At 47.7% G+C, this 15,131-nt stretch overlaps 1 long non-coding RNA gene across 1 annotated transcript; it reads right to left on the bottom strand.

The window, feature by feature from the left end:
• Window positions 1–776: 776 nt before the first annotated feature.
• Window positions 777–14,786, bottom strand: LOC135819937 (uncharacterized). The gene is made up of 4 exons (XR_010554014.1): window positions 13,592–14,786; window positions 10,782–10,855; window positions 4,907–5,039; window positions 777–2,480 (listed from the first exon to the last, which is right to left on the bottom strand). It is a non-coding gene; the product is annotated as an uncharacterized LOC135819937 (long non-coding RNA).
• Window positions 14,787–15,131: the final 345 nt, after the last annotated feature.

Below are 15,131 nucleotides of genomic sequence, written 5' to 3'. Positions count from 1 at the left end.
CGCAGCCGCACCCAAGTCGTCGCTCTTCCTCTTCTGTCCACGGGTTCTGGGGGTTAAAAAAGCAACAAAGCAAGCAGGCCTGGCCTCATTCAGTGCTGAAAACAAGTGATCTTGAACATTATGTTCAAGTCTATACAAATAAATAAGTTTCAAAATTTTCGGAATGAGTTTTCCAAAGAGTTACATAAGCTAACACGTTGAGATGAAGTAGAATGGTAGACAAATAGGTATAGTTTCGAAATATCCCAACTTGGTGAGGTGTCCGAGTGGGTCCAAATGAGAAATTCAGGTTCGTGTTACACCATGTCAAGATGAGAAAATTCCATCACGTTACTTACCTAGGATAGCGTCCTCCATATTCGTCACTTCCATCCATTTTGGGAAGTGGAGACTTGGCAGCAGTGTGGACGATGTACCAGAGTAGCTCCCAAAAAAGGCTCGAGCTGAAAAGAACAAGTGGCAGCTTGTCACGAAGGGATACGTCTGGTCTTCTCGTCACTATTTGAAGGTTTCTCAGCGCTGTCAAAAGAGCAAAAATTTGAATTTTCGCGCGGTTTGTATTTTTTTTGTGAGGCAAAGCTCGTAATCCCGGATGTGTGCTCGTGTCACCTCCCGGTATTGTACTACTCCCTGATTTGAACCGTATTGGGAAAACCCAGGTTCGGACCCTCGTTACTCTACGGGTTGGTAGGATTTTTATAATTTTCGTTTTTTGTGTTGTATAAAAATCCTACCAACCCGTAGAGTAACGAGGGTCCGAACCTGGGTTTTCCCAATACGGTTCAAATGGTCGCAAGACCGGGACTCTGCCAACCGGGTTATGGTTGTAGTCAGGAGCACTACGCGTCCTCGCCTTGTAACATGCTGTCAAAATCGAAAAACATGTTAAACTACCAAGCAAGGCTTCTGTATATACCAAGAAGGAACCTGCGCTGACGAGGCAAGCCAACAGCGCCGACCTGTGGTCTCGACGATACCGCGAGAGTTTGTACTATAGGGAGAGGACAAAATAGAGAGGGGATTATTGTGACAAGAGAGAAGACAGAATGGAGCTAGAGGGAACTATTGTGAAATGTGAGCATGCGAGTGCAAAGATGTATTCATGATCTGGGGTAGAGGGCAGGAGCACATAAATGCTAGACTGGGAAGTATGTGTAATGGGCCGCAGTCTCTCAGAGGCAAAAATACACAAGGGTGTCAGTGAACACACTATTATTTTATTAAACATTGAACTGAAATGCAACTTTAACTGACAATGAAAAGAATCGTGAGCAGCAGCTTTTATACACAGGCAGACTCCGCACCCTAATGTACGGGAATACGCTAACGTACGGGGATACGATAACGTACGAGGATACGCTAAATACGTCGTACGCTATACATGCATGCTATACGCTACACCTCCCCTCTCAAATACAAGCACGTCCTCGTGATTCGAGTATGAGTCTCTCCGGAGGCGTGGGTTCAAATCCCACCGCTGCCACCAATTTTGTAGCGGGCCGCAGTCTCTCGGAGGCAAGAATACACAAGGGTCTCAGTGAACACACTGTTGTCTATTAAAAATTGAACTGAACTGAAATGAAGGTAAATTAACTGGCATTTGAAATGTAACTATAACTGGCAATGAAAAGAATCGTGAGCAGCAGCTTTTATACACAGGCAGACTCCGTACGCTAATGTACGGGGATACGCTAACGTACGGGGATACGCTAACGTACGGGGATACAGTAACGTACGGGGATACGCTATACGCCATACGCTGTGAAAGTCACCAGCGTGCCAACGCTACATATGCATCCTGATATTTGTTCTTAGAGAAAGTCAGTGGCCCAAAGCCAATGGCTACGGCGAAGATGGCGGTGCACATTTGCCTTAAAGCTTGGAGAATCTTCAGGGATGGCGGTGTGGTGAATAGGGAAGCCTGGAGCGTGTTCTAGGTGTCAATGATGTGGAACGGAAATGTACGCTGAAGGGAATTAGGAGCAGTTGAGGGGAGAGTGTTAGCATACTGGTATGGGTGATCAGCGGTTTGCCGACATTGCCTGCAAGTTACAGGCTCGGCAGGAGCATTGCGACGGGGAGTAATCATTGGTGTGAGTAGAGCGGGACCTTGCAGGCACAGCAGCTTGTACAGGAACGACAATACTGCCACTGTCCTCCTTGCCTCGATGCTCAGCAGTAGCACGCTGGGCCCCAGGATGTGCAGGGCCCGTCGCTGAGCGAGCTTTAGGTGCTGGAGGTTGGCGGGAGCAGGTCGCATTCAGGCAAGCAGAGAGTACTCAAGCAGCAGTCTTACAAAGCTACAGTACATACCAAGCTTGCCAGGACCGTGCAGGACTCGAGCTGCCGTGTGCAGCAGTCCAATGCGTGAGTTCGCCCGGGCGGCAACTGTCCGGAGGTGGGCGCCAACGCTGTTATTATGCCCTATGCTACACAGTGTCATCGAGAAGCCTCCAGCCCGCCATGATCATTGTTGATAGCTGCAAGAATCACGGAGACAGAAACAAGGGAATAATAATTTAGGGCTGAAACGAATGCTCAATGAAGCGAACGAATATTCTCTTTCCGAATACGTGTGAAACGAAGAATATTCCGAATATTCTAAACCATACAATATCCATGGATACCTAGTTGTATCCATGGTAACCATAGACCATCAACTAGCGTATGCCCCAATTACAGGAGGGACATTTGAAAAGGACAATGTTATCGTTTGTCTTGCTGATGACAACACATGGAAGGTGGCAATCTCACCCACTTTCTGCACCAAATAAACCTGTTCGATATCAAAAAGACGAGTTTCTGTACATTTACGAACATTCTTATTCTACTCTTAGGGCATGTTCGATTGGTAGGATCGGGATCCCGATCCACCGGATCCACTGGATTCGCACCCTTTCGATTGGTCGAATCTGGATCCGGATCCGGTCAACCCACCTCGGGGAGCAGGGTTGACCGGATCCAACGGATCCAAATGTGACCTTTGTGCGTATACGGCGGGTAAAAATCGTTTTTGTACACATTGTGGTACGCACACGTGGATCCAGATAGAGCTTGCTGACTTTTTGTACAACTGGCGCGGTGAGTACGACTTTTTATTCCCGTAGCTATGCAGAAGACGTTACTTCAGTAACGTCTGGCGCTAGCCAGGGTCCACACAGCTTTAATTTGGTGTTTGTTTGTGTGTTTGTTTGTTTGTGTCACGCCTGGCGCTATTTTGTATCTATCCCGTACTGTACCGTACCAGCAAAGACAGCTGACCACAATATTTTTGTTTGTTTGTGCCATCGACATGCCTGGCGCTATCCCGTACCTGTCCCGTATCATCAAGAGTACGGTACCATCAAGAGAATGAGTATATATGCGAAGTGTATGGGGGGAATGCATTCAGTGCAGTAACATTAAATTTTGTGTGGATTTGTGTGCGAGGCCGAGATCCCACTAGCAGGCTGGCTGGGCCGCCTGTCGACCAGCCCGGAAATCGCATGTAGGCCGATAGCATAATAATTATAACGTATATACAGTCATGTAGATGTATAGCAGGGAGTCATATTATGTAAACGACTCCCTGCTGTATGGGGAGATTTTCTGGAAAGAAATACGAAGTAGGGAGACGAGTAAATGAAATCAGAATGGATGTTAGTTGCCGTCAGTATAATAATAATAATAATAAGAAGAAGAAGAACGCCCGTGATCGGCAGAGTCAGCGCCGGTCCCAGGAAACGTCAGGCAGACATCCCGTCGACTCCAGAACGCCCGTCATCGGCAGAGTCAGCGCCGGTCCCATAGCTATGCAGAAGACGTTACTTGTACTTCAGTATCTCATTGAAACGTTTTTGCAAAACAATGATTTAGCTAATCGAAGGAAAAAGCATTTCCATCAGTTCTAACAACATGCACGATGAGCTAGGCAACAAAGCATAGCGCAGGGCCCTGAGCTTCCAAGCTCTCTCGTTACTTTCGTCAACATGGCAACAGTCAAGGCCCAAAACAGTGTCCAGTTGACTCTGCAGGATCCGACGGATCTGAGATCTGGATCCCGATCCTTACCAATCGAACATGCCCTTAAACGAAGAATATTCTTTTTCCGATCTGCACATTTCGAATATTCCTTTCAGCCCTAAAAAATATAAGCCTTTAAAATAGGGCTGAAACGATCATTCAATAACTCCTAACGATCAACCAATATCATTAACGATCGATATATTGGTTTTATCGATTCTTGTCGGCTCTACTCGTGTACCTCGCACACCAGTTTATGAAGAAATTCCATGATACCTTTGGTACATTAGAAATTTGTGGCACCGCTCTGTTGACATCTGTGGAAATCTGGCTGGTTTATCAACTTGAACTAGAGAATTTCATGTTGTTTCTAGAGCAAAGAATCTTGTCATCACCCTCTGGCAACTGCTCTTATCTCCAACCTCTCACACAAATGAACCAAAAAGACAAAGTCTTCTCTCCCGATCTCTTTCAAAGCCACAAATCAATTTTACCGCGCTTGGAAGTACATGATTGTACTCGTATTCACTATCGGATGAAGTGCAAGGGCTAGAATACTGTCACTGATATGCATTCATAATAAATCGTTAGCACTCGTTTTAAACACTAACGATTATCGATTGCACTCTTAACGATCGATATGCGAGTTATCGGTATAATTGTTTCAGCCCTACTTTAAAAGTCTTTTTTATAATAAGTTGAACGGTCGCAGCTAGAAGGAGGGCCACATCATGGCTTATTAGCAGAGCATCCGCTTGTTAGAGAGGAGGGTCACTTCATTGGTATAGGTTTCAGGGCTAGCAATGTTATGTTAGTTCAAATGTGTGGTCGTTGGAGGCAGGGGCTGCGGAGGCTGGTCTAAACAGATGGAGCACAACAGACCTCCTCGTTCGCACTCACTTACTCGCTCTGTCAATTCTCCTCCTCCCCCTCCACACTACCGCGGTCTCTTCATCATCATCACTGTCACCAATCTCTGTGGCGACACCACTACATGTACCTTCACCACCATGGAGAACACCCAGAGACTGGGATACCTGAAAACACACACACACACACACACACACACACACACACACACACACGACAAAGAGAAGCAATGCAATCATATCCACACGTTTTCTCAGGGTGACCGCTGCTGCCAATTCGCTTCAAAAAGTGTATGTATGCAAATCAAGAATAACAGTTACTTCCTTCGACGGTCTCCTCGATGCCCATGAAAAACACTCATACCTCGGTTATCTGGACCCCCAAGTTACGGGCACTTTGGTCTACTGGGCACTCTTTGGGTAAGGGGCCTTCATTTTTGATCTACAAGTACAGGTTTGGGTAGAAACTACTTCTTTCGGTAGAAGGGTTCTTTTTTTCTACTGAAAAGGGTAGATTCTACTTTCCTCTACCGGCTCTACCAGACAAAAGTTGGTAGAAGCCGGTAGAAGCAGTACGGGATTTCCAGTAGGATCAAGTTGTACAGAAATTAGTGGTGAAACGAATATTCGAATATTGCAATGCGTACAGCCTGCCTGTGACTTTGTACTGCATGTTTGCACATGTATGTGCATACTGGACTGCCAATATTGCATATAAACATGACATTGTGTGCACTTCGAAGTAGCCGTATGTGGCAATGCATTTTATGTGGCACTACCGTTTGTCATACCTAATAGCAAGAGTACATAATTAACCCCAAGAGGGTGCAACTGCCTGCACAACCTCTATGCAGTGCTGCGACGGCAGAACTTCACATCACGTGGCATGGTTCAAAAGGTTACACTGGCAAACAGTGCAAAGTGACCACAAGAGAGTTGTTCCCAAAGCTGGGCTGCGTACAACCCTGTATCAAGAGTATATAGCCCCCCAAGAGTGTGCAACTCGGGGGTTACTCCTGATACTATTTCTATGGGGTACGCCGACGGCGAAAACTCACATCACGTGGTGCAGTGTCGCAGTTGCACGTTTCCAGCCCGTTTTTAGCGAGCAGCGGAGTAACAAAAAAAGCACTTTCTGGCAGAAACTCACCACGGGTATATGCAAATCCCCAGCATGATCATGGCAGATGTTCGGATTGCGCGCACGCTATCCTTCGTGTGTACGTAGTACAAACTAATCTGAGACACGTGATGTGAGTTTTCGCCGTCGGAGACCCCATATGCAGAGTTGCACACTCTTGGGGGGTTATATACTCTTGCCCGTACCAATCATGCACAGAGTGCAAATAATGTGTACAGGTTCATCACGTGATGTGAAGTTCTGCCGTCGCAGACCCCATAGCTGGAGTTGCACGCTCTTGCGGGTTATGTACTCTTGCTAATAGTAATGACAATATCCAACAAATGACTGAGAGGAGAGCATGTGATGTCATCTGTGTAACCAAAAGAATATTCGTCCGTTCGTTCGTTCGTTAAGCCAAAGAATATTCGGCTGATAGTTTTTGCCATTCGTTTCACCACTAACACAAATCCATACAGAAGAGAAACATTTCACGTAAATATCGTGTAAACTACTAAATCCGGTAGAGCAGCATTCATGCACTTACCTCTACCATCTACCTCTATCGGTAGAGTGACTCTACTCTACTCTACCAGGTAGCTAAAAACAAACGCAGCCTTAGTTTCAGTGGAAATATTATTATTCCTCCATGGACATAGTGACGTCTTATGCCGTATCTATGGCCTTTTCCCCATCAAAATGTATGTGATTCGGAGTTACGGGCAGTGTGCGTCCCCGGACCGCCCGGATAAACAAGTTATGAGTGTATAGTTGACCAACGCGTTGGCCTGGAACATCACCAGGACCCTCCAAGCCATCAGGATGATTACTGTAAAACCGGAAAGTCTAACGAGTCACAAAGTCTAACGTTTTAACGACAAATTATTTTTCGTTATTTGAAAAAAACGTTATCGCTAGATGTCCGTGTAAAGATGCGCATACAGATGGATATGGGTGGCCAGGTAGCCATCGTTAAACTTTCTGCACGTAATCATGCCAAAATTACAAAAAAAAACGTTAAACTTTTTGGTCGTTAAACTTTCCGGTTGTACAGTATATCGATGGATGTTTTCCAATGCAGTGAAGATAGACCGTACAGTGAAGTTTCCCGAGTTGCATAAACATCACAATTGAAAGAAATATGCGACTACCAGTAACAACAGGAAATCCAAATGCACGACGTGCCTGTCTGGGTGACACTCCTATCAAAAGCCTGGGTCACTATGGATCGGCCGTTGGACCTGTTCGCCATGGATCTGTGATGACAAAGTCAGGGCTTGCCATTGCCACTGATGTCCGCTTCACCACATTCTCTCTTCGCCCCGACAAGCAGATTCCCTCATACATGAAAAACACCTGCGAACAACTCATATTAATGTACGCTACGATGGCCAGCCTGCAACCAGCCGTAAATGCTCCCAACCAGGGCACATCGCTGTGTATTGCAACCTCGCCAGCGGAACCACACACGCAACGGTGCACACCAGAACAAGCGAAACTGTCGAAGTCCAATGGCCAGAACGTGGAGGCATGAATGCCAGCACTGAGTTAAGGAGTCCTCGCCAGAGTTGGCAACTGTGGTGAAAAAGAAGGATTCCCGCAAACAAACACCAAATCTGGCGCCAAGCTCCCGATTTAGCCCGCTTGCCACAGCGCAATCGTGATTTGACAAAAGGTAACAACGAAAATGCATGAAAATAATGTAGGCATAAATGTACTCTGAGCAAATAGCCCACGCTTTCCTGAGGCGTCTTGGCCAAATGGTCTCGGAGAAGCGACATGAACCCTACTCCTCCGTCATGTCCTGGATCCGCTCCCTTGTCTCCTTTTGCTTTGGTTAGATCATGCAACATGAGCCTCCGTGGTCACCGTGCTTCTCCCTACCACAGTCATGTGGATGCTGCCAGTCCTGTTGTGCTGGCAGTCAACGACTGTCAGTTGCGTGACTGAGACTCTTGCAGAGTAGCCGTGTCTAGCATTTATATTCCACACTTTTATTATCCGATGATCTTGTTTCGTTCGCTATGATTCCGTGATTTTCTGTTGGTTGCTTTTCTGCTGTGCGAATTACTAGTATTTACTAGGCGTGGGCCATCTCCTGATTTCATAGGTGCAGGCGCGGGCCATCCCCTGATTTCATAGGTGCAGGCGTGGGCCATCCCCTGATTTCATAGGTGCCAAACATTTTACGTTTCTCATCCACTAGTACAATTATTTTTAAAAAAACTTTCAGCAAAGCCTTCGTCGTATTAAATTTCGGGTCGTGTACAGTACAAGGCAGGTGGTGCTGCTGCCATCCCACCCAAATTAGAAAAAAAAGAGAATGCCATCATCAATGTACATAACGACGACGAGCAGCATGCTTGATGTGGGCAATACTGTCAGCGCTGCATCCCGCCGAGCAGCATGCTTGATGTGGGCAATACTGTCAGCGCTGCATCCCGCCGAGCAGCATGCTGAGCATGTGTCCAATTATACCCAGTACATTGATGAGCTGCGGTTCGACGGTGTAAAGTTCCCTGCAACGCCCCGTGATATACCCAAAGTGGAGATACAGAATGATCTTACAATCAATGTGTTTGGCTACGAGGGGAACCTGTGCCCACTCTATCTCAGCGAGCGACAGGAGACTCCGATCAACCTGCTTCTTCAGGACGGCCACTTCACGTGGATCGAAAACGTTAGACTCGTGCACGTGAAAATAAGAACAGATATGCCACACACTACTGCGTGCGATGTCTCTCTGCTCACAAACCAGCAGACTCCCTGCAGCGGCACAGTGAAAGATGCCAGACGATGAAGCCCGTGCCGGTGGTCACGCCCCCGCCAAGAGAAAGTGTGCTGAAGTTCTGCATAGTCAGCACGGAGAAGCTCGGGCTACAACTCGGCGACTCGACAGGAAGCTGCGCAGCCAGTACTTCACTGACCAATGCCGAACGACTGATCAACGCAAACTTTGGAGAGTATCGGATGCTACAACTGGCAGGCAAAAGTAATCCCAGGTCCCACAGGCATCTCTACAGGAACTCAGTGAAACGCTTGGTGGCGTCGCACATGACCCAGAGCGTCCCGCCACACTTCAAGTTCCCTTGGGACCAACACAACGACGTGGTTTCTCTGCCTTCCAGCCAGTCACAGTTTCTGCCGTTGAGTCCTGCTTGAGTTCCGTGGACCCAAGTAAGGCGACCTGGTAGTGATGGTGTGCCGGGCCTACTTCTTCACAAGTTTTCCTCGATATTGGCAACCAACGTCACAGTGCACCCATGCTGCATGTAGCAATACCATCATGCACCTTTCCACTCCACACTCTTTTAAGTGACCGAGTGGAGAGTTACAGCAAGTCATCAGAGCTTATGAACATCCTCTCAAAGTCCGGAATTGTGGCAGGACGCGACACATTCAGCCGGTATAAGATGACAATTCTCCAGCAATACCATCATGTACCTTTCCACTCCACACTCTTCTAAGTGACTGCGTGGAGAGTTACAGCAAGTCATCAGAGCTTATGAACATTCTCTTAAAGTCCCCGAATTGTTGCAGGACGCGACACATTCAGCCGGTATAAGATGACAATTGTCCATCAGCGCCAACAATTGGGTGTCCAGAGCGAAATGGACAGAGAATCCTTCGCGATTGCGTCCATCGACAACATAGACAAAGACACCCCTAGGAAGAACCATTGCACATGTGCTTGGTTACAAGCCCCGAAGGTGGGGCACTATTCAAGAGAGGGCTTTATTTTCTTCACTGGCTCTCGGAGACAGGGGCGCTATTCGAGAGAGGGCTCCAATCGCGCGAGTACGGTAATATTTCTATAACATACCGCTTGCATGTCTTTATTTCTAAACAATTCCTCCTATAATTTCAAGACCTGGTGGTGGCAGTCAATTTTTTCTTCAGGCTTTTCCCGTCTGCAACTTTCCCTCAAAACTGATGACTATCCTAATCCTATACAGTAAAACCGGTACCTAAAGACCACCGTGACTAGCGACCAGCCTGCTACTACAGACCACCGTGACTAGCGACCAGCCTGCTACTACAGACCACCGTGACTAGCGACCAGCCTGCTACTACAGACCACGGTGACTAGCGACCAGCCTGCTACTACAGACCACGGTGACTAGCGACCAGCCTGCTACTACAGACCACTTCGCCAGGCACGGACGGTCTCACATGCATATAATTATGGTTGTGCCGTGCAAACCTCTAACTAAGGACCACCTGCCACTAAAGGACCGCTTTCTCCGGCCCCAAGGGGTGGTCGTTAGTCACAAGGTTTTACTGTATGGTTGTGCGGTGCAAACCTCTAACTAAGGACCACCTGCCACTAAAGACCGCTTTCTCCGGCCCCAAGGGGTGGTCGTTAGTCACAGGGTTTACTGTACATGTCTTCATCTTACTGTCAGAACCGGTATACTGTAAAAGCCATATATATAACGATGTGCTACTTCTAAAGAGTTAACGAGGAGAAATCTGGCGTTAAAATAGAAATCGTTATACAGAAATCGATACATATACTGTTCTATTGAGAGTTGAGAATGCGTGAGAATCGTTACCTTTCGTTCACGTAAACCAGTCAACTTTGGGAAATCGTTATATATGCGCCTCGTTAGAACAATGGCTTTTACAGTAGGACGGTGAAAAGGCATCAATGCCTGTGCAACTGGTCAAGTAAAACGAAAGTTAACACAAACAGTCCGATTTCAAATGAGCTTCTGCTTGTTGTGCCCCACGATATCGGTGGGGCTACTAAGAGGAGAGCTTAGAGAGAAAACACGGCATCACATTACCTCTTCGAGTTTTCGACTGGCAGTCCTGGGTGAAGCCACGCGCAACAACCTCCACGTCCAAACTGCTATCCTTGCTGCAGGCACATGGAGATATGGAGAGGTAAAAATGGACGAGGAGAAGACATCAGCTATGACCTCATCTTTACGTTACATCCGAGAAAGTGATAAAAAGCTAAAAAGCAGAAACACATTGGCATACTGTAACACTATACTGTGCAAGCAGAAATAAGAAATATTCGTCTGGATTTTGATTTCGTCTTTTTCGTCCAAGGAGCATTTGGACTGAACGAGAGAGCTTGGAAGCTCAGGGCCCTACGCTATCCTTTTTTGCTTGCTCATCATGCATGTGACGTGTCTAAGCTGTGTGAACCCTGGCAAGCACCAAACGATAAACGATACTGAAGTAACGTCTGTTGCAAAGCTACGGGACGATTATTTTTAGTTTATTTTTAATTTATATTTTTTTGTGTCACGCCTTGCGCTAGCCCGTATTTGTCCCGTACCGTATCGTACCATCAAAGACGGCTGGCCACAAACAGCTGGCCACAATCTTTTTGTTTGTTTGTGCCATCGTCATGCCTGGCGCTATCCCGTACCTGTCTCGTTTCTGCTGATCACGGGCGTTCTGGAGACGACGGGATGTCTGTCCTGACGTTTCCTGTGAACGGTAGGCATATGCGGATAATGACGGCAGAAACATTGACAAAATTCGGTACTTTTTGGGTAAGTTTCATGCATGTTTGGTATGTGGATAAAGAAATGGAGCAGAATTTGAGGAATTGCCCGCCATAGGTTAGTATGGTTCTGCCAATTTCACTGCTTTTCGAGCAGAATCTGCCACCTTTTCGAGCATTATCCGCACACCGCTAGTGACCGGCGCTGACTCTGCCGATCACGGGCGTTCTGGGGTCGGCGTGATGCCTGTCCTGTCGTTTCCTGTGACCGGCGATGACTCTGCCAATCACGAATGTTCTGGAGTCGACGGGATCTCTCTTCCGACGTTTCCTGTGACCGGCGCTGACTCTGCCGATCACGGACGTTCTGGAGTCGACGGGATCTCTCTTCCGACGTTTCCTGTGAACGGCGCTGACTCGCCCGTTCAGGATTATTTTGGAGACGACGGGATCTCTCTTCCAAAGTTTGTTTTTGCTGACGCGTCCTGTCACCTATTCGGCAACTAACGTCCATTCTAATTGAGTTTCCTCGTCTCCCTACTTAATTCTTTCCAGAAAATCTCCCTATACAGCAGGGAGTCGTTTACATAATACGAATCCCTGCTATACATCTATATACGTTATAATGATTATGCTATCGGCCTACATGCGATTCCCGGGCTGGTCGACAGGCGGCCCAGCCAGCCTGCTAGTGGGATCTCGGCCTCGCACACATATCCACACAAAATGTTACTGCACTGAATGCATCCCCCGATACACTTTGCATATATACTCATTCTCTTGATGGTACCGTACTCTTGATGGTACGGGACAGGTACAGGATAGCGCCAGGCATGTCGATGGCACAAACAAACAAAAATATTGTGGCCAGCTGTCTTTGCTGGTACGGTACAGTACGGGACAGATACGGGATAGCGCCAGGCGTGACACAAACAAACAAACAAACACCAAATTAAAGCTGTGTGGACCCTGGCTAGCGCCAGACGTTACTGAAGTAACGTCTTCTGCATAGCTACGGGAATTAAATGCCGGACTAATGTCGACTTGTCCAGCTTTTCAATACACTCCTATGCTCCAGGGACGGAATTTTCAACCGGACGAACTCCCTTTCTTTGCAGTTGGACGAAATTATTGACTGACGAAATGTTTTGCCTGTACAGTACTGTAAGGCTTTGTTTACATGAGAAATTTCAACCCGGGTCGAGTTCAGCCCGGGTTGAAAGTCTGTACGATAGACAAAAGAGGTGAGCGTTTACATGAAGACAGTTGACCCGGGTCAAATACTGATATGCCGCCAAAAGTCCACTTCTACAGTCCTGTATGGTCACGTGAATCCGTTCGCGCGAAATGTGCATCTGCAGTGCCGTTCAAACCTGGCGCGAGATACCCACAGAAGTACGTTTGTACGATTTTCTTGACCCGGGTTGATTTCAACCCTCCCCTTGGGGGGAGGGTTGAAATCAACCCGGGGCGAAATTTCAACCCGGGTCAAGCGCAATGCGTCATGTAAACGCGCCATTCACTTTGTGCACATGGCGGGTTGAAATCTGACCCGGGTCGAACTCAACCCGGGTTGAAACGCTTCATGTAAACACAGCCTTAGTGAACACAACCAGAGTCCATTCAGCCTTGATGAGTACATGCAAGAGTACATAACCCCCCCCCCCCCCCCCCCGAGTCCATTCAGTCATGCAAGAGTACATGCAAGAGTACATACCCCCCAGAGTCCATTCAGCCTTGATGAGTACATGCAAGAGTACATACCCCCCCCCCCCCCCCCCCCCCCCCAGAGTCCATTCAGTCATGCAAGAGTACATAACCCCCCCCCCCCCCTTTATGATGATGCAATGCGTACTGTGCACGGATCATCAGACGAATCCGGAACCTGTGGTTGACCGGAGCCGATCTGATCCTGTACAAATTATTGCAAAGAAAAACGGGTGATGCGTTGACACCCGTACACATGTTGTAAATCACTGGTGCAAGGAGCATTGCATCATAAATAATGACGCCAACTTGACATTCTGTCGGGACAGCAGGGTATGTGGGAGTTGCACACTCTGGGGGGTTATGTACTCTTGGTACATGGCCTAGCTGGGCAGGGAAAGGGCGACGACAGAAACTATTACAACCTACCGCCATTATGACTTTGTCATGTTGACCTGTTCTCCTCGTTCCAGGGAATGGACAAGGGTACAATTGTTTTCAAATCTGACCACGTGCAGAGCATTGACGGGGCAGAGAGTGCCGGTGCCTGCTATGTACGGAGCGACGTTCTGCTGTCCGTGAGGAGGACAGACCCTTACAGGGTGAAAGTCGGTTTGTCTGATGATGGAACGGTGAAGGTTGCTCTGTGCACCTGTGCGGCTGGGCTGGGCGGTTGTTGTAACCATGGAGCTGCCCTACTGTACGCATTGGAGGATGAGTTCATAAGATTCGGTCTGCGTGAAGAAGATGAGGAGTCGCCGACATCGCGGCTCTGCAGGTGGAGCAGGCCGCGCACAAGAAAGGAGGAACCAAGACGTGTGATCGATGTCTGACTACACAGGCCTTCCTTTGGCTCAAAACGTCAATGACCTGCCAAAGCCTTGTTCAACTCTGTGCCTCCTAACAAGCGCCTTGTGGAGCCTGGAGAGCTAGAGAAGCTGCGCAAAGACCTGCAAGCATCTCACAATCATACAGTAGCAGTAGACAAGACTGGCAATGTCAAGCGGTACGGTGGTGCCACTTGGCTGACAGCCCAGCAGTCATCCAGCGACGAGAGCATGTCACCGTCAGATGAAAGTGCATCCTCTGATAGGGATGACACTGCTGTGCCTACTTTGTCCGATGTTACTTGCGCTACTCAAGCTGTGACGAGCTGTACTCAGCACAGGTAGTAGTAGATGCCACGACTGCTAGTGTTCAGTAGTGAGGTTGCAGCCGAGACCAAAATTACAGGCATCGAGTCAGCGCTGGTTTGTTGAACGTCGGAAGAGAGTTGGCACAGCATCTTTCTTCAAGTTCTTCCACTTTATGGAGGTAGCCTTCTTCTCCTCAGCACGGCGGCGAGCTCCAGTAGAGAAATATTCCTCCTCGAAGTGTATGGAGCAGACTTTGGTCGAGTCGCCAACACGAAATTCCTCGCCTTCATCACGACGGATTTTCACAATCAACTCGCGATGCAATTTTTCATCTTTGGGAAAGGAGTGAAAGGATACAGGCTCTCCAGCTACCCTTCCGCTACTGTCCTGGGTACATCCAGGTTCACAGCAATGATGAGGCATCTCTGCAAGTCACCAAGCACCAACAGCACGACCTCCACTGCAAAATTCACAACAACCCTTGTACATGTACTCGTACCACCACAAGTGTCACTACAACTACATGTACTTGTGGTCTTCGTCTTTGTGAAAACAAACGCTGAGTTCCTGCACCACAGGCACAGGTCCACCGGCGCGGCCCTGACAGGATCCGCGCATATCTGGGATTTTGCGCCTCTTGTCTTGATTGAAGCTGTACTGGATGACGTCACTTGATGTGACAAATAACAAATAATATTTTTTACTACATAGTATTAGTAGTACGCGTATATACGGTACATGTACCACGTGTGTGTTGCATGATGCAACAAAACAACAACAAAAAACTGTTTATGCACTCTTGATGATGATGATGCACGATATGATCATGTGCA

This window comes from Sycon ciliatum, chromosome 6 (genome assembly GCF_964019385.1).
Source record: "Sycon ciliatum chromosome 6, ocSycCili1.1, whole genome shotgun sequence".
NCBI classification, from domain to species: domain Eukaryota; kingdom Metazoa; phylum Porifera; class Calcarea; order Leucosolenida; family Sycettidae; genus Sycon; species Sycon ciliatum.
The sequence above is the reverse complement of the archived record's forward strand: the minus strand, read 5'-3'. Positions and strand labels throughout refer to the sequence as shown.